General features: G+C 36.7%; 1 protein-coding gene and 7 non-coding genes across 9 annotated transcripts in view; all 8 read left to right on the top strand.

Moving 5' to 3' along the window:
* The first annotated feature begins 322 nt into the window (after positions 1–322).
* Positions 323–395, top strand: trnaq-uug (transfer RNA glutamine (anticodon UUG)). The gene has a single exon. It is a non-coding gene; the product is annotated as a tRNA-Gln (tRNA).
* Positions 396–1,355: 960 nt separating this feature from the next.
* trnar-ucg (transfer RNA arginine (anticodon UCG)) lies at positions 1,356–1,428 on the top strand. The gene has a single exon. It is a non-coding gene; the product is annotated as a tRNA-Arg (tRNA).
* A 131-nt stretch (positions 1,429–1,559) lies between these two features.
* Positions 1,560–1,632, top strand: trnar-ucg (transfer RNA arginine (anticodon UCG)). Its single transcript has one exon. It is a non-coding gene; the product is annotated as a tRNA-Arg (tRNA).
* Positions 1,633–1,763: 131 nt separating this feature from the next.
* trnar-ucg (transfer RNA arginine (anticodon UCG)) lies at positions 1,764–1,836 on the top strand. The gene has a single exon. It is a non-coding gene; the product is annotated as a tRNA-Arg (tRNA).
* A 131-nt stretch (positions 1,837–1,967) lies between these two features.
* Positions 1,968–2,040, top strand: trnar-ucg (transfer RNA arginine (anticodon UCG)). Its single transcript has one exon. It is a non-coding gene; the product is annotated as a tRNA-Arg (tRNA).
* Positions 2,041–2,375: 335 nt separating this feature from the next.
* trnar-ucg (transfer RNA arginine (anticodon UCG)) lies at positions 2,376–2,448 on the top strand. The gene has a single exon. It is a non-coding gene; the product is annotated as a tRNA-Arg (tRNA).
* A 446-nt stretch (positions 2,449–2,894) lies between these two features.
* trnal-uag (transfer RNA leucine (anticodon UAG)) lies at positions 2,895–2,967 on the top strand. Its single transcript has one exon. It is a non-coding gene; the product is annotated as a tRNA-Leu (tRNA).
* Positions 2,968–10,106: 7,139 nt separating this feature from the next.
* The window catches only part of LOC120471754 (serine/threonine-protein kinase PAK 3), a 54,582-nt gene continuing 39,290 nt past the window's right edge, over positions 10,107–25,398 (top strand). For both annotated transcript variants that reach the window (XM_039661657.2, XM_039661656.2), the window contains exon 1: positions 10,107–10,325. The gene's annotated coding sequence lies outside the window, so the exon portion shown is untranslated. The remainder of the gene's footprint in view (positions 10,326–25,398) is intronic.

Raw genomic sequence — 25,398 nt, 5'->3', positions numbered from 1 at the left:
AGAAAATCAGTGGCATGAGACCAATAATGTCACAGTCTTTAATATCTAAAAATATATTTGAATGCTATGATTGTAATATTTTCATGCAGAAATTCCCATTTCGCTTTCAAGATTTCGTGGCCCAGTGCCCTAATGGATAAGGCATTAGCCTTCGGAGCTGAGGATTTTGGGTTCGAGTCCCATCTGGGTCATATGAGACTTTGCAGAAAATCAGTGGCATGAGGCCAATAATGTCACAGTCTTTAATATCTAAAAATATCATTGATTGCTATGATTGCAATATTTTCATGCAGAAATTCCCATTTCGCTATCAAGATTTCGTGGCCCAGTGGCCTAATGGATAAGGCATCAGCCTTTGGAGCTGAGGATTGTGGGTTCGAGTCCCATCTGGGTCATCTGAGACTTTGCAGAAAATCAGTGGCATGAGACCAATAATGTCACAGTCTTTAATATCTAAAAATATCATTGAATGCTATGATTGTAACATTTTCATGCAGAAATCCCCATTTCGCTTTCAAGATTTCGTGGCCCAGTGGCCTAATGGCTAAGGCATCAGCCTTCGGAGCCGAGGATTTTGGGTTTGAGTCCCATCTGGGTCATCTGAGACTTTGCAGAAAATCAGTGGCATGAGGCCAATAATGTCACAGTCTTTAATATCTAAAAATATCATTGAATGCTATGATTGTAACATTTTCATGCAGAAATCCCCATTTCGCTTTCAAGATTTCGTGGCCCAGTGGCCTAATGGCTAAGGCATCAGCCTTCGGAGCCGAGGATTTTGGGTTTGAGTCCCATCTGGGTCATCTGAGACTTTGCAGAAAATCAGTGGCATGAGGCCAATAATGTCACAGTCTTTAATATCTAAAAATATCATTGAATCCTATGATTGTAATATTTTCATGCAGAAATTCCCATTTCGCTTTCAAGATTTTGTGGCCCATTGGCCTAATGGATAAGGCATCAGCCTTTGGAGCTGAGGATTGTGGGTTTGAGTCACATCTGGGTCATCTGAGACTTTGTAGAAAATCAGTGGCATGAGGCCAATAATGTCACAGTCTTTAATATCGAAATCTTTTATTGAATGCTAATATTGAATGCTATGATTGTAATATTTTTTTGCAGAAATTACCATTTCATTATCTAGATTTTGTGGCCCAGTGCCCTAATGGATAAGGCATTAGCCTTCGGAGCTGAGGATTTTGGGTTCGAGTCCCATCTGGGTCATATGAGACTTAGCAGAAAATCAGTGGCATGAGGCCAATAATGTCACAGTCTTTAATATCTAAAAATATCATTGATTGCTATGATTGCAATATTTTCATGCAGAAATTCCCATTTCGCTATTAAGATTTCGTGGCCCAGTGGCCTAATGGATAAGGCATCAGCCTTCGGAGCTGAGGATTGTGGGTTGAAGTCCCATCTGGGTCATCTGAGACTTTGCAGAAAATCAGTGGCATGAGACCAATAATGTCACAGTCTTTAATATCTAAAAATATCATTGAATGCTATGATTGCAATATTTTCATGCAGAAATTCCCATTTCGCTTTCAGGATTTCGTGGCCCAGTGGCCTAATGGATAAGGCATCAGCCTTCGGAGCTGAGGATTGTGGGTTCGAGTCCCATCTGGGTCATCTGAGACTTTGCAAAAAAAAAGTGGCATGAGACCAATAATGTCACAGTCTTTAATATCTAAAAATATCATTGAATGCTATGATTGTAATATTTTCATGGAGAAATTCCCATTTCGCTTTTAAGATTTCATGGCCCAGTGGCCTAATCGATAAGGCATCAGCCTTCGGAGCTGAGGATTGTGGGTTCGAGTCCCACCTGGGTCATCTGAGACTTTGCAGAAAATCAGTGGCATGAGACCAATACTGTCACAGTCTTTAATATCTAAAAATATCATTGAATGCTATGATTGTAATATTTTCATGCAGAAATTCCCATTTCATTATCTAGATTTCGTGGCCCAGTGGCCTAATGGATAAGGCATCAGCCTTCGGAGCTGAGGATTGTGGGTTCGAGTCCCATCTGGGTCATCTGAGACTTTGCAGAAAATCAGTGGCATGAGACCAATAATGTCACAGTCTTTAATATCTAAAAATATCATTGAATCCTATGATTGTAATATTTTCATGCAGAAATTCCCATTTCGCTTTCAAGATTTCGTGGCCCAGTGGCCTAATGGATAAGGCATCAGCCTTCAGAGCTGAGGATTGTGGGTTCGAGTCCCATCTGGGTCATCTGAGACTTTGCAGAAAATTAGTGGCATGAGACCAATAATGTCACAGTCTTTAATATCTAAAAATATCATTGAATGCTATGATTGTAATATTTTCATGCAGAAATTCCCATTTCGCTTTCAAGATTTCGTGGCCCAGTGGCCTAATGGATAAGGCATCAGCCTTCGGAGCTGAGGATTTTGGGTTTGAGTCCCATCTGGGTCATATGAGACTTTGCAGAAAATCACTTGCATGAGGCCAATAATGTCACAGTGTTTAATTGCCACTTGCTGAAATGATTCTTGCACATATTTCAAGATATTTGTCATTTCAGCTTGAAATTTGAAATGATTTCCAAGAAATATCTGTCTTCTAAAAGAGTATTGTGGGGTTGATTCACACTTGCATTGTTTAAAAGGTTTTTCGTGTTGGCAGTTGCCTACAATCTACGTACAGATAATAAAAATGACAGTACTGCTCAAAAACAGGAACACAGCTCTAGTAAAACTACAATTGTGGGACAAGTCTTTGGAGCTCAGCATTTTGCAATTTACTGAACTCTACTTGTAGGTAATCAAAAACCTTCATTTTCATATCTAAAAATATTATTTAATGCTATGATTGTTATATTTTTTTTTGCAGAAATTCCCATTTCATTATTTGGATTTTGTGGCCCAGTGGCCTAATGGATAAGGCATCAGCCTTAGGAGCTGAGGATTGTGGGTTTGAGTCCCATCTGGGTCATCTGAGACCTTGCAGAAAAGTATTCTCATCGCTTGATAAAATTATAGTTGAGTCACGGTAGTCACCTGGAATATTTAAACATTTTCTTCATTGACTTTCTGGGCCGTCAAGAGCCAGTCCCTTTGGCAGCCAATGTGGTAGTGAGACAGCTCTCAAATTTAATCAAACATATCTTCATTTGTGTTCCGAAGATGAACGAAGGTCTTACGGGGTTGGTACAGCATGGGGGTGAGTAATTAATGACTTAATTTTAATTTTTAGGTGAACTAACCCTTTAAGGCTTGGGCCCACAATGTCAAGAAGTTGCATTGACACTGTTCTCTCCTGCTCTTCCCCAATGCCTTTTCCTTCCCCATTTTCTGCTGTATCTTGTATATATGTCTTCCTTTATTTCCATTATCCCATAAAATCTGCCACTGTATCTTAATTGTGCTCCGTAAATATGATTGGATCTCTATTGTACATGGTAGGATAATATCAAATGAACATAGACTCGTCCTTGTTTCCCCACCTCCAATGTCGGAGTCCCCGGATTGAATCCCGCTCAGAGCGGATCGAGTAAGACTGACTTCATTTAGTTGGGCAAGCAATGGTTTCTGTAAAGAAGAGAGATGGGCTCAAATGAATGCCAGACAGGTAAGCAAGGAGTTATTTTTTGGTTATTTAGTCCTCACAGCTAATGAAGGAAGGTTTAAAGAGGAACCAATAGATAAAGTAGCTATATATTTATCTAAGATGTTTGAGTAGTGCTACTTTGCACACTTGGCTGCCTTACAAAGTTTGACAGAGCATCCCACAGGGCTTCATACATGAAGACTGTATTTGTCCTATATTTGTTTACTCAGCAATGTGTAGAAACATCTGAAAGATGATCCACATAAATGGGATGCACCTGAACTAAATTTAACATGTAATCGCAAAGGGTCTGAATACTTGTCATGTTTTTTTATTGTTTGTTTTATTATCACAATTCTGGTTTCTGGCGTATGTGCGTATTTGTGTTGAGGAATTTTTGTTTATCTTTTTAGAACATTGAATGCATTTGTTGCTTAATCTTAGAAAGATTTAAATGAAAGTGTTATCTACTGTAGGGCTGTTATAGGAATGATTAATCACGGTTCTTTGGGCTTTGGTGTAAACTACAGTCATTATGCTAAAGGTCAATGCTGTCTGCTCTTCACTGTAAATCATGGAGTGTCAGTAAGTAAGAGATTCATTTGAGGAATGTGGGGGACTCTATCTGGGTGGTTCTCTGTAAATGCTCGATTTTGTCCACATCAATGTCTATTTATATAATTTGTATTCATGTTTGTCAATGCATGGAACTGTGAGGAAATTAACTAGTCTTTCATATGGTGCATTGCATGCAGATCAACACAATAGTCTTTCACAATAGTCAACCCAATGCCTTTACCTCCCCCACTTTCTGCTGTATCTTGTATAATTTTTTTCCTTTTTTCCATTATACCATAACCTCTGCCACTGTATTTTAATTGTGCTCCATATATGATTTGATTTCTACTTTGCTAACTGGTACTGCCACCTGATTTACTTTCAACCCATTTTTAGCTAAAGATCGGACATTGGACACTGAACTTCTTGTTCTTCGTCTCTTAATTAATGGTGGTTTTCAAAACACATTTAGGCGCATACCGCCACCTACTGTAATCGGACACGAAAGCAGGTGATGACAAAACATAACGAGTCCATGTGGTTGGTATGAGAGTGTGACAATGTAACTGTGAGGAAATTAACTAGTCTTGCCTGGTGCATTGCATGCAGATCAACACAATAGTCATAGTTCAAATAATTTTAATTTCGACCACTTTTACCACTGACCTTCCAAATTGCAGCCATTGATTACTAACCCATTTGCATGAATTAATTACATTCTGCAGGTGATGTCAGGTTGGAAATCAAAATACGATGGTGCTACTGGGTGTATCCCGAAAGATGTTGTATGACAAAATAGCCTTATATAAAGTATACGCAACACATTTGAGTGCTTAGTATGTCGTTTGGGACACAAGTCTAACTTTAGGTGTGTTTAATTGAGTCTTCGACTGGCCTTACAGATCAGTCTCGTTCATTTGGTAACTAATATTTAGCATTCTGTAAATGCCTTAGATTGTTGGAAAGATAAACTAGCTAGCAACAGGCTTGTTTGAGATGGGGAGGGAAGGATTATTGGCCAGCACTCGTGCCAATGCACACATCATCAGAGAAGAGGTGTCATTGTTCTGAAAGATTACTAGCGCACATGAATTAAAAAGAAATTCCAAGGATAAATGTGATTATTTTGTTGTATATTATGTTTGAGATTTGAGCTGTGATATGGCATTTCATTTAAATGTGTAAAATTGCTAACTACTGAGACATCAAGACAGAACAATGACTGGAAATAGTTACTTTTATGGATATTCACTCTTTCAACTAACTCTACAAGTTAAAATACATATGTAATTCATTACCTTCCAAGTGTAAAGTTAAAAATATTCCATGGTCCGTCTAAATACTCAATTCTGATTGGCTGGAAGGTGAGCAATACAACAATACAACAATATTTGTTTAGTGCATAGATAGTTCCAAGTCAATTTAATCACCATTCTATATTAAAGCATTTTTGTCATTTGCACATGGACATCAAGCACCACCAGAACTGCCACCCCCAAGTCTATGTGACCTAGTTGATACCACTCAACATCCCAGTAAAAAGGGAAAGCCTTTGCTTCCAATTCAGTTAAACTCCTCTGCGTTTGCACAGACAATACAAATGGCGCAAACGAAGGATATCCAAGTTATAAAATCTGGCGACGATATTTGTCGATGACCAGCCAGCTGCCAGACAAACGTCTTAAATAGACTTTCTGCTCGCTCATCCCCAAGAGGTTGCCATGCCTCTAATGAGCTCACAGCCCGCTCAGGCATTCCCTGCCATGTGACGTATAAGACAGGGCTAATGTCACTGAATATTAAGGTCAAATCCAAAATTGGTATTGTAGATCTGCAAGGGGGGGTTCAGACTTCTCACACCCCTCATAAACTTTATGACCAGGTCATCGTTTCTCACAGAACAACTTGCGTCCACTTCAAATGTTCTGTGTCAGGCACAAGCGGCAACATTCTAATCTGAAAAATGAAGCCTACCCGGAAATGCGAAAAACTGCAATACATCTAAAATCCGCTAGAGGGAGGTCCCAAAAGAGAGAAAATATCCATAGGTCCGTATTCACAGCATAAATTCATGCTTTTACAGGTTGGTCCCATGAACTTTTATTGTATTTTCGGATAGGTTCCAAGTGCCTGGCAACTGTGAGGGGGGTGAATTGTTATCCAACTCGTTAGTTTAGATCGTATTTAGATGTATGAAAAATAAGGGCGGTTAACTTTGATTGACAGCTGATAAAGGGCTGCACCGAGTGGAATTTGACATCTCGGCCATCTGACACAACACGTCATACCACCTCTGTATCCTTTCTGAACATTTGTATTTTGTATTTCTCAAGATTTTCTAATATGGCGCCACCCATACCCCCCATAAACAGCCTCAAAATTGTTCTTCAGAAAGTCTATGGGTGACGTCACAGACACTTTGTCCATATTTTTTACAGTCTATGGTCAGGCATGACAAAGATGCGATACAATGTAATGTACAGTCAAGGACTGATGATGGGTCAATTGATCAGGAGGAAAGCTGTCACTATGGACTATGGCTTGCATTGAAAGGGAATCTCTATTCCCCAAAATAGATGGTCTGTGTAGCAATGTTTAAAGCTCAGGGATGAAGGAGACGACTAAACTTTATTATCAAAATAAACAGACACAAAATGAAAGTAAAGCTGCAGCCCTTCACGGATGACTGTCACATATAAACATAATGAAAACACAACATAAATGTCCAAGGCCTGGTCCTCCTTCCTCTCTCGTCCTCCACTGTCGTCACTCCTCCTTTTATCCTCCTGGAGCTCCTCTGTGAGAAACTCCATTCCAATGGCTCTCGCCCCCCCGTCAAGCTTGCTATATACCCCCATTGCCCCACGCAGGCCGGGGGGTTCCTTTGAGACTGCGCTCCCCAGTCACCGCGGCTGTAAAATGAGATGGAAGGAAGAGTAGAGACAGAGACGAGAGAGGGGAGAAAGGAAAAAAAAAATGCATTGCCGTTCGCTCCTCAACCAGCCAGGAGAACCTCTTCACATTGTCTGGCTGTGGCTACCCCAGGTGGATGTCCCACTTCTCCCCCTCTTCGTAATAAAACACAACATAAATAGACCAAGCCTTGTCCTCTCTCGTTCTCTTTCTGTCGTCAGTCCTCGTTTAGCTCCTCTGTGAGAATCCCGAGGCTGGACTCTGGCCTCACTCCATCCCCATGGCTTGGCACATAAACAGAGCCGTTTTAATAACGGACAAATAACAAATAATGTTTTGGGAGTGTTTAGGGATGTGTAGATTGTTGACACGTAACTTCAAATTATTTATTGAAAATCTATATGTTTTTTAAGGGGAGGTGCATATCCTTAGCCTTACCCTGGAGTTGGCAAATTTTTCATCTAGAGATGAACACCATTCTGGTGTCATTGGTGAACTAACCCTTTAAACACTAATATAATGTAATAAGTACCTCACAAATACATTAGGACCTGATTGCACTGACAAGTTTAAGCCAGGGTTAGGCCTTAGTTCAATGAGGATATTTAGGTAGCTTTTATACACATGCCTTAGACTAGAGACAGCATTACTGGTGTGCATCTTAAAGGGATAGTTCACTTTGAAATAAATTTTTGTTATGTTTTAGCTTACCTCAAGAGCATCCAAGATGTAGGTGTCTTTGTTTCCACAGTATTTTCAATTTTTATATTTTTAGGTCAAACCGTTCTTGTCTGTCAGTCATATAATGGAGGTCTATGGTCACCACCTCAAAGAGCATGCACAGAGAAGTCTAAATTAAACATGATTTAATGACTCGTAAATGTAAGTACACATAATACACATTGATGGCCTAAGACACAAAACGAGGGGTTTGAGTGAGAAAACGAACAGTATTTATATCGTTTTTACCTCTTGTAATCACAGTCACGTCCAAGTACTCCGAGGACGAGGGCGCTTCTGTCTGCGCAAGCACTGGCAAGCGCCGGAAGTGATCTCTCATGCGTGTACGTCACTCATTGTTTACACAGAGATTTCAGAAGTGTTACTTTTCTCTGTGAAGATCTAAACATATACAGGAAATTGTATACAGGAAATCACTTCCGGCGCTTTCCATAAAAAAGGATATTTTTTGGTGTAAAAAACAAAAACAAATTTGCTAATATTATAAGTGGACTTCAGAGAACATTATAACGTTTAAAAAATGCAGTGCATGATCATTTTATACATGTACAATTATAAAATATTAATAACAACAATACTGTTTAATTCATTATTTTATTAAGCAAATTCATAAAGTGTAATTCTTTTCATATGATATTTACAACATGTAAACAAACATATTTCTTACTCTGGTGAAAATTTACTGAAGAGCTTTCACTTTTCTTAAAGTTGTCTTAAACTAAAGTTAAGTTACGTTGTTACTTGTGTTATTATTGTTTTATTTAATTTAATACTTAATGTTATTAATTAAGTTATGAATGAATAATCCCACAAATTATATGTACATTTCAGACTTTTAATTGAAACATTCCGTGTATGTAAATTGCTATCTTGCTAAATTAATTTAGCATAGAATGATTTTATCTTTCAGATCATTTTTAAATAGGATTCTGGTTTGTCTGCCACCAGCTGTTCAATTATTTAACTATACTGCCAAAAAATATTTTAAATAAAATAGTTGATTTTTGGTTTAACATTAATGACACGTTTTAAATGTTAATAGGAATGATATCAAAAGTCATTTATACACATTGTGTAAAATTGTAGCCAGCAGGGCTAAACAAAGTGTAAAATTACCTTAAAATGGCCTCTTTAAATAATTTCATCAAACAAAATGCTCCTAACAATCACATTGGCTGATGCATCATCATTCAGCACATGCATATTGTTCTAAAGGGGGGGCATCCTCCCCCATCTTACCACACCTCAGACAGAAAACAACAGACAGATTTTTTAAAATGCTTGTCAGTGTCCGTCATCTCTCATCCCCTACTTCACAGATCAGCATCACATATCATCCCTGTTTCCCCCCAGGACCGCGAGGTTGTCAGGACAACCAGTGTGATTCTGATTCCAAGCAGCCAAGAAAAGACTCCGCCTCAAGACAGCAGCTGCTGCAGCCATCCGCCAATCAGAGCTGAGCAAGAGGGAAAAAGATGACATCATAGACAAATTAGGGCAAGTTGCAGCAGGTCTTTGTTTGGTGTAACTGCCCGCAGATTAATCACGGGTAGGCTGGGGTAAAGAGGTGACTTGCCTTGCTGTGCACTCAAGTGAACAATTCTTCAATTATCTATTAATTAACCATGAAAAAGGAGGTTAAAATGTCATTGGGTATTAATTTTTATTAATATTTGTTGTATCTTTTGCCAGCTTGCGATTTTCTCTAAATGTTTTAGAAAGCTGTCAGAAATGATTTTTGATTATTTTACTCATCGACATTAGTTATTGGATTGTATTTAATACATGTTTTCTGATAGCATGGTACCACACCGTGGTATTTGGAGCTCCAAGCTACATTATAGTGGTGCCCATAAAAATTAAACAAACTTTTACTTGAAATTAAATGTTGTAATAAAGCCATAAAATGTTAGTAATACTAATGTTTTAACTCTGAATGAAACTGAGTCTGGATTTTATTAAAAAAAATATATATTATGAATACTGATGTTTTTACTCTGTATGAAACTGAGTGTGGATTTTTATTTTATTTTATGAATACTGGTGTTTTAACTTAAAATAAAACTGAGAGTGTGTTTTTTTATTTCATTTATTTATTTGTTTTAATTAATACTGATGTTTTTACTCTGAATTATTATTATTTTTTTAGATTTATTTTTATTTTTATCCCTCCCTACCTTGCTTCCACTCGTCTGTGAAACAGCAGATCCAGTCTTTCTGGCTGCCGCCCTCCCCCTCTCTCCCTCTCTCCTAGCAGCTGCCTTCATTAACATGCAGCCCCTTGGCCAATGAGGCTGCGAGGGCTTTGTGACATCACGGGCTAGGGAACAGTAGGCAGGCAGTGAAGCAGGCAGGCAGGCTGCCGACTAAAGCCAGTGAGTCCAGGTTTGGGGGTCAGGAACCGGTCTGACCACAGAATGGAGAGTCTGTGCTTATACTAGGTTTCAGGAAAATATGCTGTGGAGGATGTACATGGAAAACAGAAGGAGGCTTCCACGGATACAGCCAGGGAATGTCAAGACATGTTTCAGGTGAGTTGCTTCTTCTCAAGGGCTCTTTTTCTGTCTGCGATGACTCGAATACGGATGAGGGAGAGAGAGAAAGAAAGAGAAAGGGAGGGTGGGAGCGCTTTTGCTCGGCTCTTAGCATACGGCCTTTCCAAGGAGGAGATGAAAAGGAAGATGACGGAGAAAAGAGAGAGAAGCTGTGTGTTAATACATTGTGGCGAGGAGATCCAGTTGTATCCTGGGGTTTGTTGCTGCTGTCAGCTGCCCCTGCCCCTGCCCAATTCCAATGGCAGATGCATCTTTGTTGATGCCACGAATTAACATTGTGTGTGTGTGTGTAATCATAGAATAGCGGCAAATGTGGAAACAAAAAGCACTGCTATTTTTGCCAATGAAATTCAAAGCTGCATTTGTTTCTATGTGGATGTATCCATTCCAAATGATGAATCTTGCTCCTTGTTTCATTGGTGCTACAGCTGGGTAGATGCAGAAAAGGGTGGCTAGATGGTTCAGTAGACAGACTGATGTCATTGGTGGTCGTATACGACCTTTTGTTAGACTGCACATGTCTGGATTTGGGTCTTTTATATAGAACGCTTCAGGATGATTTTTTTTAACACCTGCCAAGCCTGCGCAGACGCACAAGAGCACACACACACACACACACACACACACACACACACACACACACACACACACGTTGTGGTTTCATGGTTTATGGTGACTTTCCATAGACATAATGATTTGTATACTGTACAAACTGTATGTTTTATCTCCATACACTAACCCAACCTCCAAAACTTTCTGTATTTTAACATTTTCCGAAAACATCACAGTATGATGTATGTTGTTTACCTCATGGGGACCAAAAAATGTCCCCACAAGGACTTGCCATCTTTGTAGGGGCATTTTGTCCCCATAATATAGGGTTTACCAGACCACACACTCACAGATACACATTTTAGGTCATCCTTATAGATGTATTTTTTAGATATAGAGTATTAGAAAGAAAGAGCTATGACCAGTGATCGTAGATCTTTACTGGGTGGAGGATGGCAATGGCATTGTGGGGGATTTCATTCATTAACATATGTGTCCTGTGGGATAGGGGTGTTATATGTGTGTGAGTGGTGGAGTGTGTGATCATGTGTTGGGGCTTGTACAAAGACCTGACAGCTACACTAATTATGCAGTAATTAGGGATGCACAGGCATTGGGAATTTGGCCAATAACGATAAACCAAAAAATTAGATTAGGTTATGGTTGATCACCATATGATGGCAGATAACCTGTATCTTTTTATCTTTATTTTTTATTTGAATTTTGTGAAACTACACATCAAAACATTATAACTCATTATTTTTTTAAAAGGTTAGTTATGTTTTAGGGCAATGGCAAAAAAGTGGGGTGTAAAGTGATTATGCATCAAAAACATGATGCATAATAGAAAAGATAGAGGGTCTGCTATAAATGACTGCTGTTTAAATTGTAAAGGCAGTTTTATCTGCTTCTAACATCTACGTAAACAAACTTGATTAAATACATATTTCTATTGACTGCTAATTGGCCATATTGTGCATCCCTATATCTAATTTACAGCACACTATAATAGACACTACAGAACACCTCTTCAAGGAAGAGGAAGAGCTCCTCTACAGAGAATAATGCTTTGTTTTGTGTGGGGGTTTCCCTCTCATAACACTTCATTTGTTTGTTGGTTCATATGATATCATATTCTGTGTGTTCCCTGTTATATGTATTCATCCGTTGAACTACAACCCTAGTCCTGTTTCTCTTACAGTAACTGAAGTAGAACGTGTATAATGAGCAAAAGAAGCCAGGTCAGCACAACCATAATAACAAGAAACTGGGAAGCACTGTGTGTACCTTTAGATGAGGTTGACGTTAACAGAACCTAAACCATCATCTGATTCAATTGCTGTTAACAGACATTTGACATCCTCTTGCTAAATTGAGAATAGCATCTGCAGTTTTTATTTCCAGGGGCAAATATGGGTAGTCTTTTATCCATATTTGTTAATTGTGATTACTCAGTTCTACATTGTTTTTAAAATTGTAATCAAAATTATCCCTGAAAAAAAAAATAATTTATTTCTCATAATTGCTAATTTATTTTGTTTTGAATTGCAACTTGTCAAGGTACTGATCATTTTTTTAAAAATATAAATGCATAAATAAATGTTACTGACAATTATTGGCACACATTTAAGCAGTTTTTACTGTTGATATCTCTTTTACTTTTTTCAATATTGTAAGCCTAGCAGTCTATGGAAGCTTGTTTCAAATTCCGCCACTGAATATAAAAATAAAATAAAAAATTGTGACTTTTTTTTCTCACAATTGCGAGTTTATATCTCGCAATTATGACTTTATTTTTCAGAATTGTGAGATAAAAAGTCCGAATTGCGTGATATAAAGTCAGAATTGCGAGATATAAAGTCACAAATCTGAGAAAAAAAGACAGAAGTGCGACTTTTTATCTCACAATTCTGACTTTTTTTCTCACAATTGCGAGTTTATACGAAATTCTGACATCTTTTCTCAGAATTGTGAGATACAAACTCGGAATTGCGAGTTATCAGGCCAATTCTACTTTTTTCACTTTTTTCGACCTCAGAATAGTTTATATCTCACAATTCTGACTTTATATCATCAATTTCTGACTTTATATCACGCAATTGCGACTTTGTATCTAGCAATTCTGACTTTATATCACGCAATTCTGACTTTAAATCTCGCAATTGCGACTTTATATCTCGCAATTCTGACTTTATATCATGCAATTCTGACTTTATATCACGCAATTCTGACTTTATATCACGCAATTCTGACTTTATATCTCGCAATTGCGACTTTATGTCTCGCAATTCTGACTTTCCATCTCGCAATTGCGACTTTATATCTCGAAATTCCGACTTTATATCACGCAATTCTGACTTTATATCACGCAATTCTGACTTTATATCTCGCAATTACAACTTTATATGACGCAATTCTGACTTTGTCTCGCAATTCTGACTTTCCATCTCGCAATTGCGACTTTCCATCTCGCAATTGCGACTTTGTATCTAACAATTCTGACTTTATATCTCGCAATTGCGACTTTATATGGCGCAATTGCGACTTTATATGACGCAATTCTGACTTTCCATCTCGCAATTCTGAGAAATAATGTCAGAATTGCTAGAATTAAACTTGCAATTGTGAGATAAAAAGTTGCAATTACCTTTTATAATTTTCATTATATGGCGGAAACAAGCTTCCATACAGTCAGAGGCGCTGGTGATCTGGCCCTATTAGCCCAAGCCATGCGCTATCCTTGACTGAGAGCACTGCATCACTCATTCATAGGCCCCTCAACTGATTAAAAATCCACAGCAGGGTCCTGATAGATGGCTGTTGTTTTCATAGCATAGATTTTAAAATGTGTAAACATTTGTCAGACATCAGGACGTGGTATTTCTGGAGCCTAACCCAGCATCTCTGGCCGAGGGCAGGAAAACACCCTGGATGGCCTGTCCATCACATGACTAACACACACAGACATACACACTAACCAACTAGCTCACATGCACCACCAATTCATATTGAAGCCTTTTAAAATGAAATGATGCAAACCACAATCTTAAGTGATATGAAATTTTCTGAATTTTTTTTTTCAATCATCATATTCATCATAGTTTTTATTTGTGATGCTGTATGTTTTAAAGTAAATGTTTCCTCTGTGATTTAATGTTTAAACTTTAGCGGAGCTCTTTATGTAACCCCATGGAGTCTGTGTGTATGTGTCTCTCTAGTAATGTAGCAAAGGTCAAGGTTTATTGGACTGGGGATTTTGTGGATAGATTGCCCTGTGGATACTGGAGGCAAATATTTATTATGTGTAGAGTGAGTGATGGGGCTAAATGTGTGTGTCAAATGCGAATTTGTGTGTTGGAGGATTTTCTCAATAGGAGTTTTTTTTTTTTTTTTTGGGGGGGGGGGGATTTTTTGGGGGTACTACAGGCTATATATATATAAGGAGTCAGGTGCAGATTTTTCCAAATCACTATCACAGCACCATTTTAGTGGAAAAAGAATAACAGCGAGCGAATCGTTGATTACACTTGAAATAAAATGTTACTTTTAAATGTTGATCGCTTGATTATAAAATGTTTGTAATCAAGTTTAAGTGTAGTTTATTTTGTATAGGCTTGTATAAAATATGCCATTTAGAACTGTATTAATCTAAAGCAATGGTTGTGTAATGTAATACAACATTTGGAAGTTAATTTGGAAATATTAACCCCTGTATGAGGTAAACTTAAAAGAAGAATCCAGTATTCATGTAAACTAGCGTAAATCAACCCATTACACTGGGTTGAACAACCATCCATCCATCTATCCATTTTCCGAACCAGGTTCGCAGGGATGCTGGAGTCTATCCCAGCTTCTTGGGCCACAGAAGGGGGACACCCTGGACAGATGGTCAGTCCATCACAGGACACACACGCACACACACCTACAGACCATTTGGTCTGGATCATAGCGTCTCCAGATCACAGACACTGCGCAGTAATACATACAAATTCAACTATTTAATTAATCTTTTAAAATGTCATCGAATTAAATTTAAACAATTAATTTAATTTGTTGGCACACACAACACAGCAGCGGTTTAGAGTTTAAATGCAAATATTAACAACGAATTGTGATATTCCTAAAGTTTTAATAAACTGTTATTATTACTTGAGAAATACATTCTACAGTAATATATATATCTGTCATCATTTCTTCAAATTAAACCAAACATTTACTGGCCGGTCCAGGCCGCTGTCCAAACTCAGTCTTTGTGGACTTTGTATGTGTACGTATGACGTGTGTGTATATATATATATATATATATATATATATATATCATAATTTCTTCAAATTAAACCAAACGTTTACTGGCCGGTCCAGGCCGGTGTCCAAACTCAGTCTTTGTGGACCACTGTCCTGCAGAGTTTAGCTCCAACTTGGCTCAACACATCGGTTACGTTATGATACCGGTCTCATTTTCCCTGTTTTGTGTTTAATGACTTTTATTGTTTCATGCCTTAGTTTTCTGTGACTGGTTGTAGTCCCTTTTGTAGTTCTTTTGTTCATTGGTTTCCCTTTTATTGTATCACTAGGTGTGTCTCGTTTTACTTGTTAACTCTTCTGTATAATAAGCCGCAAACCCCCTCATGGGAAAAGAAAGCAGTCGTGTTTATCTGTTACGATGAGCGCTTATCAGAATCAACTAAACTGGATTTTCAAAAGTTTGCAGCTCCATTGTTGCAGTAAACTTGTAACATTCTTGAATGAATAACTTATTAGATGCATGCTAGTCTGTTAGCGTAGTCACATCGACTTGATTGTTTGCTTAAAGGGATAGTTCACTTTGAAATTATTTTTTGGTATGTTTTAGCTTACCTCAAGGACATCCAAGATGTTGGTGTCTTTGTTTCCGCAATAGTTTCAATTTTGATTCGTGTTTTCACATTCAATTTTGGACGTGGCTGTGGTTACAAGAGGTAAAAACGAAATAAAACTGTTCGTTTTCTCACACAAACCGCTCGTTTCGTGTCTTAGGCCATCAATGTGTACTTACATTTATATTAGGGATGTACCGATATGAAAATTTTGGCCGATAACCGATAATTCTTTAAATTTGAAAGCTGATAACCGATATATGCCAACCGATAAACTTAAATCCACATTTTTATCTAATTTTGAGAGCCTGATTACAAAAACAAAAGTTTCACAATGAAATCCATGTCCATGTTATAGTTTTGTATAGCCGATATGACAGATTTGCGCTGCACATGTTGTACCGAACCGTATTTTCATTTTTTGAAGAGATTTCAATCATATTTCAAGAAATTCAAAAACATAAACAGTGCTCAACAAGTGTCTCAGCTGAAGGGAATAATACATTATTTATCGGATTTAATATATCGGCCACATTTTCTTACCAGGCCGATAACGATAACATTAAAAATGAACATGTATCGGCCGATGCCGATATATCTTGCATCCCTAATTTATATCATGTTTAATTTGGACTTCTCTGTGCATGCTCTTTGAGGTGGTGACAATAGACCTGCATTATGACTAATAGACACGAACAGTTTGACCTATATAAAATTGAAACTACTGCGGAAACAAAGACACCTACATATTGGATGCCCTTGAGGTAAGCTAAAACATACCAACAATTAATTTCAAAGCTGCAATAGAGTCCAGACCCTCTGCTGTCAGTCTGGCTACGCGAGACTACAATGACATATTAGGCTGATGCCACTTTAAGACCAAATGCACTGATCTAATATGTTGACACCTTTTCTGTTGAATATTCTCCAAGAAGACCATTTTGACAATTATTTGTAGTTTCAAGTGCAAAGAGTCTTGAAGGAAAAAAAAAAAAAACATGATTCAAATTTGAATTTGTATAGCCAGATAAAGGCAACACCATCCTGACTTGGCCTCAGGCTTTGGTACTTCCTGTTAAACAGTGTTGGTTTTCAGTCATTTGTATTTGTTTAAAAGTACCGGTTCTCCTAATAGTGTTAAGAAGCATTGTAATTGTTTTGTAAAAGTTTATAACCGTAAAACTTTGTGCTGAGTGTCTGAGGATAGGCTAACCAAGTTGCAACTAATTTACTTTGCAGTTTTCATTAATCTACTTTTATCATAAAGTTGATTTTTTAGTAAGTAGTTTAATGGGGTTGCATGACATGCACTACATTGCTATTTTTGTTATTGTGTGCAATGCGTGCAGCTTTATAGCTGAGTGATTTGAGACACTAATTAAATATGCCTGCCTAAGTGCACACTGGCTCTCTCTTGGGTTACCCAAAACAATGGGTTACCCGAGACATTTTAGTGAATCGGTTTGGTTAGTTTGTTATTGCAAGCAAAATACGGTAAAATACAGCTCAGATGTCTGTGCTAACACAAATCTAAATAAGAGTTCATTGTTCATAGCAGTTGTAAATGGATTTATAATATTTTCTTACACCCAGTGTTGGGAAAGTTCACTTTCTACATGAACTAGTTCAAAGTTCAGTTCACAAATTTTAAAATGAACTACTTCAGTTCATGGTTCATACATCACAATTTTGAACTAAGTTCACAGTTCCAAAAAATTAATTAGTTCATAGTTCTTTTTTTTCCAAATTGTTGTGAGCTATTTTATTTTTTTAATTATTGCTACAACCCATATACAAAAAACAACAGCAATGATTTTATTAGTGGGAAAAGTTTGCACATAAGATATTTCCCATCGTCACCGACCTTGTCTTAAAACTGATCATATGATGCGACGCCTCCTCGATGCTTTGTCGGCTATATGCCGCTTCTTGTCTTGATGACACATGCGGCGGCCGCGGTGCGACACTGGTGGCTTGTGTTGCCAGATCGGTGTTTTTTTCCCGATACATATTAAAGTTCCCGTTCTTCGTGATCCCATGTTTCAAACTTTAGTTAGTGTGTAATGGTGTTGTTAGAGTATAAATAATAGGGCTGGGTATTGAGACAAATTTCACAATTCGATTCGATTTCGATTTATAAGCTTGCAATTCGAATTCGATTCAATATCGATTATTTTGGATATATCAGTTACAATAAATGGCCATTTTTCTCAAGGGAATCAAATCTCTTAAATGCTGTAAACTATGAGAGTCTAGTTGTAGCCAATAGGCTTCATTAACCTAATATGAAGGTAATAATGAACTGTTTTGTAGCTATACAAACAGTTAAATTACACTTTTATTTATTTTTATAATAAGAAGATTATATGAAATATAAACATTTAAATGGTGGCTGTCATAAAAACTTGCCAGATTTATTCTAATATGCATTAAATATTGAAGAACATTAAGATTATAATGCATATGTAATATGGTGTATATATTTAGCAAAATGCTCCTCTCTGGAGTTATTTTTTTTCTAGCTGACTAACGAGTTTATGTGGGTTTTCTGAGGTAAATATGACAATGACATTGATTACAAGCTGTTTAACTGACGTCTATCCACGGTTGAAACGCTGATTGAGTGAATCAATGTGACATGATACGGATTTCGATAAGTTGTACTCTATCTTTTAACACACTTTCAGATCCTCATTCATGTTTATTTCGCGCTGTAACTGGGATCATCCCTGCTGCTTCTCTTGAGCTGAGCCAGAGCGATCTCACGCCACAGCGCCAAAACCTTATTTATGTTTTTGAATTTCTAAAGAAAATGGACGTAATTTGAAAATTGAGACTTTGTTTCATATCAATAGTAACAAAGGACAAAGATTATTGCGATTTTTTTTTTTTTTTTTTTTTTTTTTTTTTTTTTTTTTTTTGGATGCGCGCAGCCGCGATACAATGTCCCATTCATTCAAATGAAACAGGATGACTAATCGATTCTTGAGATTTAAGAATCGCTATCGGTTCGTAAAAATGAGAATCGATTAATATGGAGAAATCGATATTTATTACCCAGCCCTAAACAATATCTGCAAAATTATAAAGCTCAAAGTTCAATGCCAAGCGAGATATTTTATTTAACAGAAGTAGCCTACATTGAACGGCCCGTTTGGACTACATCCCTCTACTTCCTTCTTTAATGACGTCATTAGAACAGTTTTTTCACTAACGTCCGCCCACAGGAATGCTCTGTCAGCTTGCGCACTTCTTGTAACTTACATTGTTTACTCAGCTCTTACGGTGATTTTCTGAAGTAAAACTGACGCTTCATCTTTTGTGTGATGTACAATAAACTTTATTAAAATCAGATTATCATTCAGACCTGGGGCCTCATGTATAAAACTTTGCGTAGATTTCATCCTTAAAGTGTTCGTACGCACATAAGGCAGAATTTGCGTACGCACAAAAGTTTTCAGATTTATAAAACCGTTCGTACGCCAGAACCTGCGCAGAATTCACTTTATAAATCCCAGTCAGCGGGAGATTGTGTGCACGTGCGTCTCCTCCCCGAAATAACCATATATGGAGATTACAACGCCTAGTTTTACTATGCATATCCTCATCTGCATATCATTTGCATATGATTATTCATCCACGTGATACCAAGTTTAACGGTACAAGATGTTAGGAAAATATGAAATGCCGTCACATTATTACAAACATATTTTTTTTAGTAGCCGATCCTTGCCTTGTTTTTGAATGAATAAATTAAATAGTGTTAAATACATTTCAGAGAAAGTTTTTCTCAATCTTTTCCACTGGCCAAATAGTATTTTTAATTGATTTATATTTTAATGGAAACAGATAGATCTTGTTGTGCATTATTTGCACGAAACAATTTTCTCAGACAATCTGCTATTAGCTATCAGTTAAACATTAAAACACAGCATGCCAGAGGAAAAGTGTTCAAAAGCATTGCATCCACAACAAATACGTCTATTTCTATTTATTGAATATAGTTTTTTTTGTAACTTCTCAGTAATGATTTCATGTAATTTAAGTGTTTAACTCCATTAATGAGAATGGCATATTTAATCTAAATGTTTACATCAGAAGTAAAACATAGTTTAAATAATTCTTTTATGTATTTAAACTATTCTCAATAGAACATGCTCTCTATTTATGATTTGGACTCATAATGAAGATTTACGGTTTTACTCCATCTGCCGTTATGGAGTAACGTACATTATGTTCCATTTTAAAACGCAACTGCTCATGTTTTGCCGCAGGACAGTAATTGCGAGTGTATTTTCTGTCATCTTTGAAGAGTGTACAAAGAAACTTGGTGAATAGCAAAATACCGGTATAAACCTGGATATAAAATGACTAAATATGCATCATCGTTTTTGAATACTCAAAAGTTTTCTCAGCATTAATGTGGAAATAGGCTAACTTTACAACTCGCCCAGAGTTAAACTGAGTTTCACCATGTTTTTTAATACATTCAGCCGATCTCCGGTTCTGGCGGTACCACTTTTAGCATAGCTTAGCATACATCATTGAAGTGGATAAGACCATTAGCATTTCTCAAAAAAAAAAAAAAAAAATACCAAAGTATTTAGTGTTTCAGCAGGCTTAATGAAAAGTTATTAATGGGAGTTACCGAGCTGGGGACTATTTTCAGGCACTCGTATCATTACGCCTGCTGCACTCATGGTACGGCAGTAAAGTTTCTTGATTATTACGCAGGAATGAGAGTATAGTTCCTAGCCATATCAGCCTAGAAAATCGCAACTTTACATTTTCCGTCGGTCTTAATTCACAAATTAACTACAGAAGAGACAAGTTTTAAATGGGGAAAAAATATAGAAACACTTAGGTTTTTTTTTGTTGTTTTTTGAGAAATGCTAATGGTGTTGTCCACTTCAATGATGTATGCTAAGCTATGCTAAAAGTGGTACCGCCAGAACCGGAGATCGGCTGAATGGATTCAAAAACGGTAAAACACAACAGTTTAACTCTGGGGGAGTTGTAAAATGAGCCTATTTCCAAAAAAAGAGGAGTATTCCTTTAACACTGGTGTCGGAGCCTGAGGAAATATGATGCGCACACACACACACGCACACGTGCATGCAAACACAAAGAAATCCTCCCCCCTCATTTTACTGGTCAAATTGTCGCATTTTAAGCGCGTGTCTGTCTGTCTGTGTGCATTGTGAGGTGCTAGTAGGGCCCCAGTTACTATACTGGATTAACATAGAGGATTGAGTGCCATCTGGTAAACGCCTGCAGAGAGAAACTGAGGGAGAGACAGGCACTTACAGACTCGCATTCTCTACCTGTCTGCTTCTCAGAGCATACTAGGGCTTTCTCTTCTATTGATTTATTCATCCTGTAGTCAATTTCTAACCCTAACAGTGTGTGTGTGTGTGGGGGAGAGAGAGAGGCACTGAGAAAGCAAATTAAGTAGGTTATATGAGTGAAGCCTCTCTCTCTGTTTCAGTGTGTGTGTGCTGTTTGTTGTCGCATTGAAGACACATGAGATGTGTCAAGTCATATCATGCGGGCTCTTCACTTCCCTCACACAAGTACACTCACTCTTCTCCTCACTGACACAAGTATACTTTTGAAAATTGTTGGTTATTATTGTTTGTGAGAAATTGATAATTTTCACAAAATACTTTCACAAAAAATGTCTCATGTTTAGATGATCCTAGTTTTAAGCATGTAGGAATTCAAATTTATATGATGTGTTTTTATATTTTATATTGAAAGTCTGGTTCTCTAACAAATATGAAACTAACAAAGAAATCTATGTGTAACCAGTATTTGAGAAAAGTAATTAATTGGTAAAACATAATTTCCTTCATATGACAAAAGGGAAATATGTTCAATTAAGCACTTTCAGAACATCTTGCCAATTTCACAACATCATATAACTGTTAATATTGGAACATTTGTCCTGCAAATGCTTAACCCTCAGGTGCAAAATTTTCTGTTTTGAATTTCTAAAAATCACAGCTTCATCAGAATGTTAAGAAACTTGGTGACTTTTATGCCATTATGTATGTGAACACACAAAAAAATTGAGGTCATGATCTGAGCATGCTAAGTGGTCGTAAAAAAATAGTCACACTTGTGGTCTTTGGTCAAAAATGACCGACCCATATGAAATGAATGGGAAATTGACAAACTTGACACATTGGAACACACTTGGACACACTTGACGCACTGGAAATTAACACATTTTTTTTAAAATAAAAAATCATTTTTGAGATTGTTTCAACTATATATTCAAATCCACCAAAAAAAAAAAAGTGTTCATAAACATCTGGGGAATTCGCATGCTTCTCCATAGAGAGCTGTACATGTCATCTAGTGGTTACACCATGATTCTATGCTTTTTAACCAGATGGTGCTAATTTTCTTCAAAAAAAATTTTTTTTCTGAAGGCCTAGACTCTATATTAAACTAAAATACTGCATTAATAATTTTTTTGAAAAAAAAAAAAATATATATATATAGACCATAAATATTAATAAATTCAATCAAATTGTCTCAAAACACTAAATTACAAAGAATAAATATTATAGAACAAAAATAAATTGCATTGGTTTTATCGGGATGGAGGAAATTTAATTTTTAGGTGTCCGGTCACTTTTGACCGGGAAGATAACAAGTGTGACTCCGAAACGAAGAGCACCTGAGGGTTAAATAAAACCTGTAACTGACACTGAAAATGATGAGAGTTATGTGAAGTAATGTGAATTATGTTGGTTAGTTTCTAGTGAGATGAGTAATGTTGGCCTTGCCAGTGTTAGTATGGGGTTAATGAAAGAGCAGGTATCATCTGTTACTATGAGCGTGCATTTGAGTTCATATGCGTGCCAATTGTTGTTTTCATATGCATATATTCATTTTTGTCCATCGGGGTGAGAGAATGTGTGCAGTAGATGAAACCTATTGAGGAACGGATTTCATTAGCCTTAGGCTGATTTAGCTTTAGTTTAGCAGACCCATTTACTGCCATAGTGTTTGTCAGTATTACAGCCATCTCTGCAGGGAGTCACAGACACGCACTGACCCTCAGCCATCAATACTTTCTGCCAAAACCCATTTGGCCAACTTTGATTTTTCTGATTTATTTTGCCCTTTACATGTATCCTGTTTGATACATGTTTTGCATAGAAAAAATTCTACTATATTCTGTCTGTTTAGTTTTTCTTAAGAAATCTGTCACAAAATTACAGAGGAGGGAACTTACTGTCCCTTAAAATATATGATGAAAATGTACCAACAACATACAGTTGTTTTTAATACTGTGAAACCATAAAAATAAAACCATATTTACTATTAGATGAATTCTTTTTGAGGCTGTGGCTAATGCCAAGTTACCACATGTCAGATTTACCAAAGAGGAGATTTTGGTAAAGATGTGTTGAAAAAAGCAGCTTAACTCAACCTAGTAGCCAATGGTTGTACTTGACCAGCCTTATCCTAACAACTACTCAGTATCTTAATTCTGGGTGGGATGCACAGTAGCTTACATTTAAGTTTTAATCACTGAAATGACTGTGTACGGACTTAAGTGTGTGTGTGTTTGCTACGGACTTTTTGCCAGTATAAAAAGTATTAACGTGAGGTTTAATTCGGCACAGAATTTTGTAGTATTTGTTACTTCATTGTAATTTAACTATTTCTATATTGGGATCTCTACAATAGCTATTATTTAGATTAATAAGAATTGTTCCTTGTTTTGATAAAGATTACAATTTTGTCTTTTTTAGACCCGTGACAAGTGCTAGCAAAATGATTCGCAATGAGCACATTTTCACAAATAAATTGTGGTTATTTTCACATTCTCTATTAAAAAAAAACCCTTCAAAATAATATTTGTTGGAATAGACAAGGATCCAAAACGAAATCACCCAGCAAGCATATACTTTAAAATCCCTGGAAAACGTTTATTTATTCTGTTTATACTGTGTATTCTATATATACCCATCAAAAGTTTGTACACACTAATAGGAAAGTGTGTCCAAACGTTTGACTGGTACTGTACTGTAATAGACAAACATAATATTGATACTGTATTATAATATCGGCCGATATATCGGTATCTGGCTTTTTTTTTTTTTAAATCGGTCGGCATCGGCCCCCAAAAATCCTTATCGGTCAGCCTCACTACTTGAATTCACAAAGAACTTTCAAATGACTAAAATGATTTTCTGATGAATTGACATTTACAGGACGTTACTTATTTGTCTGCATTGCTTTGGGTTTCACCGTACGGTATGGAAAGGTTTTAAACAGAGACCTTCAAATCTAGTTTGATCTAAAATGTGGTTTAAAAGTCATTACCAGTTAATAATGACAACAAACTGTGTGAAGCAATGCTGGTAGTCGTAGACAAAGTGGTTATAAAATGGATTGGAATTCGCCAAATGATCTTTTCTTAATATGTGGCATGTCTTATCAACAATGCATTACAAAGGATACCTGTGTTGCTCTCTTTATATTTAAAGTGAGGGGAAATAGGAGAAGATGAATTCGTACCCTATTCTTAAATATGAGCGAGAGGAAAAGAGAGAACCATAGGTGGTTCCTCATTTTCTCACTGACCTTCAGAGAAAGGGTAATGACTTTCGAGACGTCATAAAGGGCTGTCATCTGTCTGGTGGGATGCTGTACGTTCAGTGTCATCTGCTCTATTTGTATATTAAATATACTTAAATGCTCGGGCAGACAGTGCACAATTAAAATATTAATATGCCCCATATTAACGTACAGACAGCCTTTTAAATAAACCCTTTTGCAAATGTAACATTTAACATGATTATGAATGATGGATAAAACTTAAAAAGACCTTTATAAAGACCTAATTTATTCAATAAATTTCAGTTTAAGAAAAGAAAGTGATTTGCTCTTTTTCTATGGATTGATTTAATTATCATACTGTGTAACATTTGTTTTCACACTTTGTGTGCTGTCACAGTTCAGATTTACATAATGACATTAGTATAATGCAAATGAGAGTGATATAACATATTTAAACTCATTTACTTTGAATAAAGTCAGATAATGAATGATCAATTTAAAGGATTCATAAAAAAAAGTTGTAAAAGGGTTTGTGTGTTATAAAATGTTAATGTCTGTTTAGTTTTCAAGGACTTTTAGTTATTGTCATTTCCGTTTGACTCCTGTTTTCTTTCATTGCCTCATTGATTATCACCTAATGTAGTTCGCAAGTCTATACAGTCTCTTTAGTTCATTGCTTGAGTTTGTCTGTGCTCTAATACAATGTTGCATTGCCTTCACTTGTTTGGATTATGCTTTGTTGTTGGATTATGCTCTTGTTTTGTTTAAAGGGGTCATATAATGGTACATGCACTTTTACAAGTTGATTGTACTGCAATGTGTTTGCAGTGCCTGCCCTTTACACAACCTTCATTTAATGGTAAAAATACATCCAGTGTTTTTGTTTTAATCTCCTTATATGTATTCCCCTCAGGGATGCAAATTATCGATTAATTCATTAATCATTAGTTGATCAACCTTATCAATCGATTAACGGGTCGATTAACTGAGGCGCCTATTTTCCTGAGAATGTAAATTTCTCACGGTATCAATTTATTGCTTATATACTGAATAAAAAT

Source organism: Pimephales promelas, chromosome 4, assembly GCF_988280905.1.
Source record: "Pimephales promelas chromosome 4, fPimPro1.hap1.1, whole genome shotgun sequence".
NCBI lineage: Eukaryota > Metazoa > Chordata > Actinopteri > Cypriniformes > Leuciscidae > Pimephales > Pimephales promelas.
Note: the sequence above shows the minus strand (reverse complement) of the source record. Positions and strands in the feature narration are given on the sequence as shown.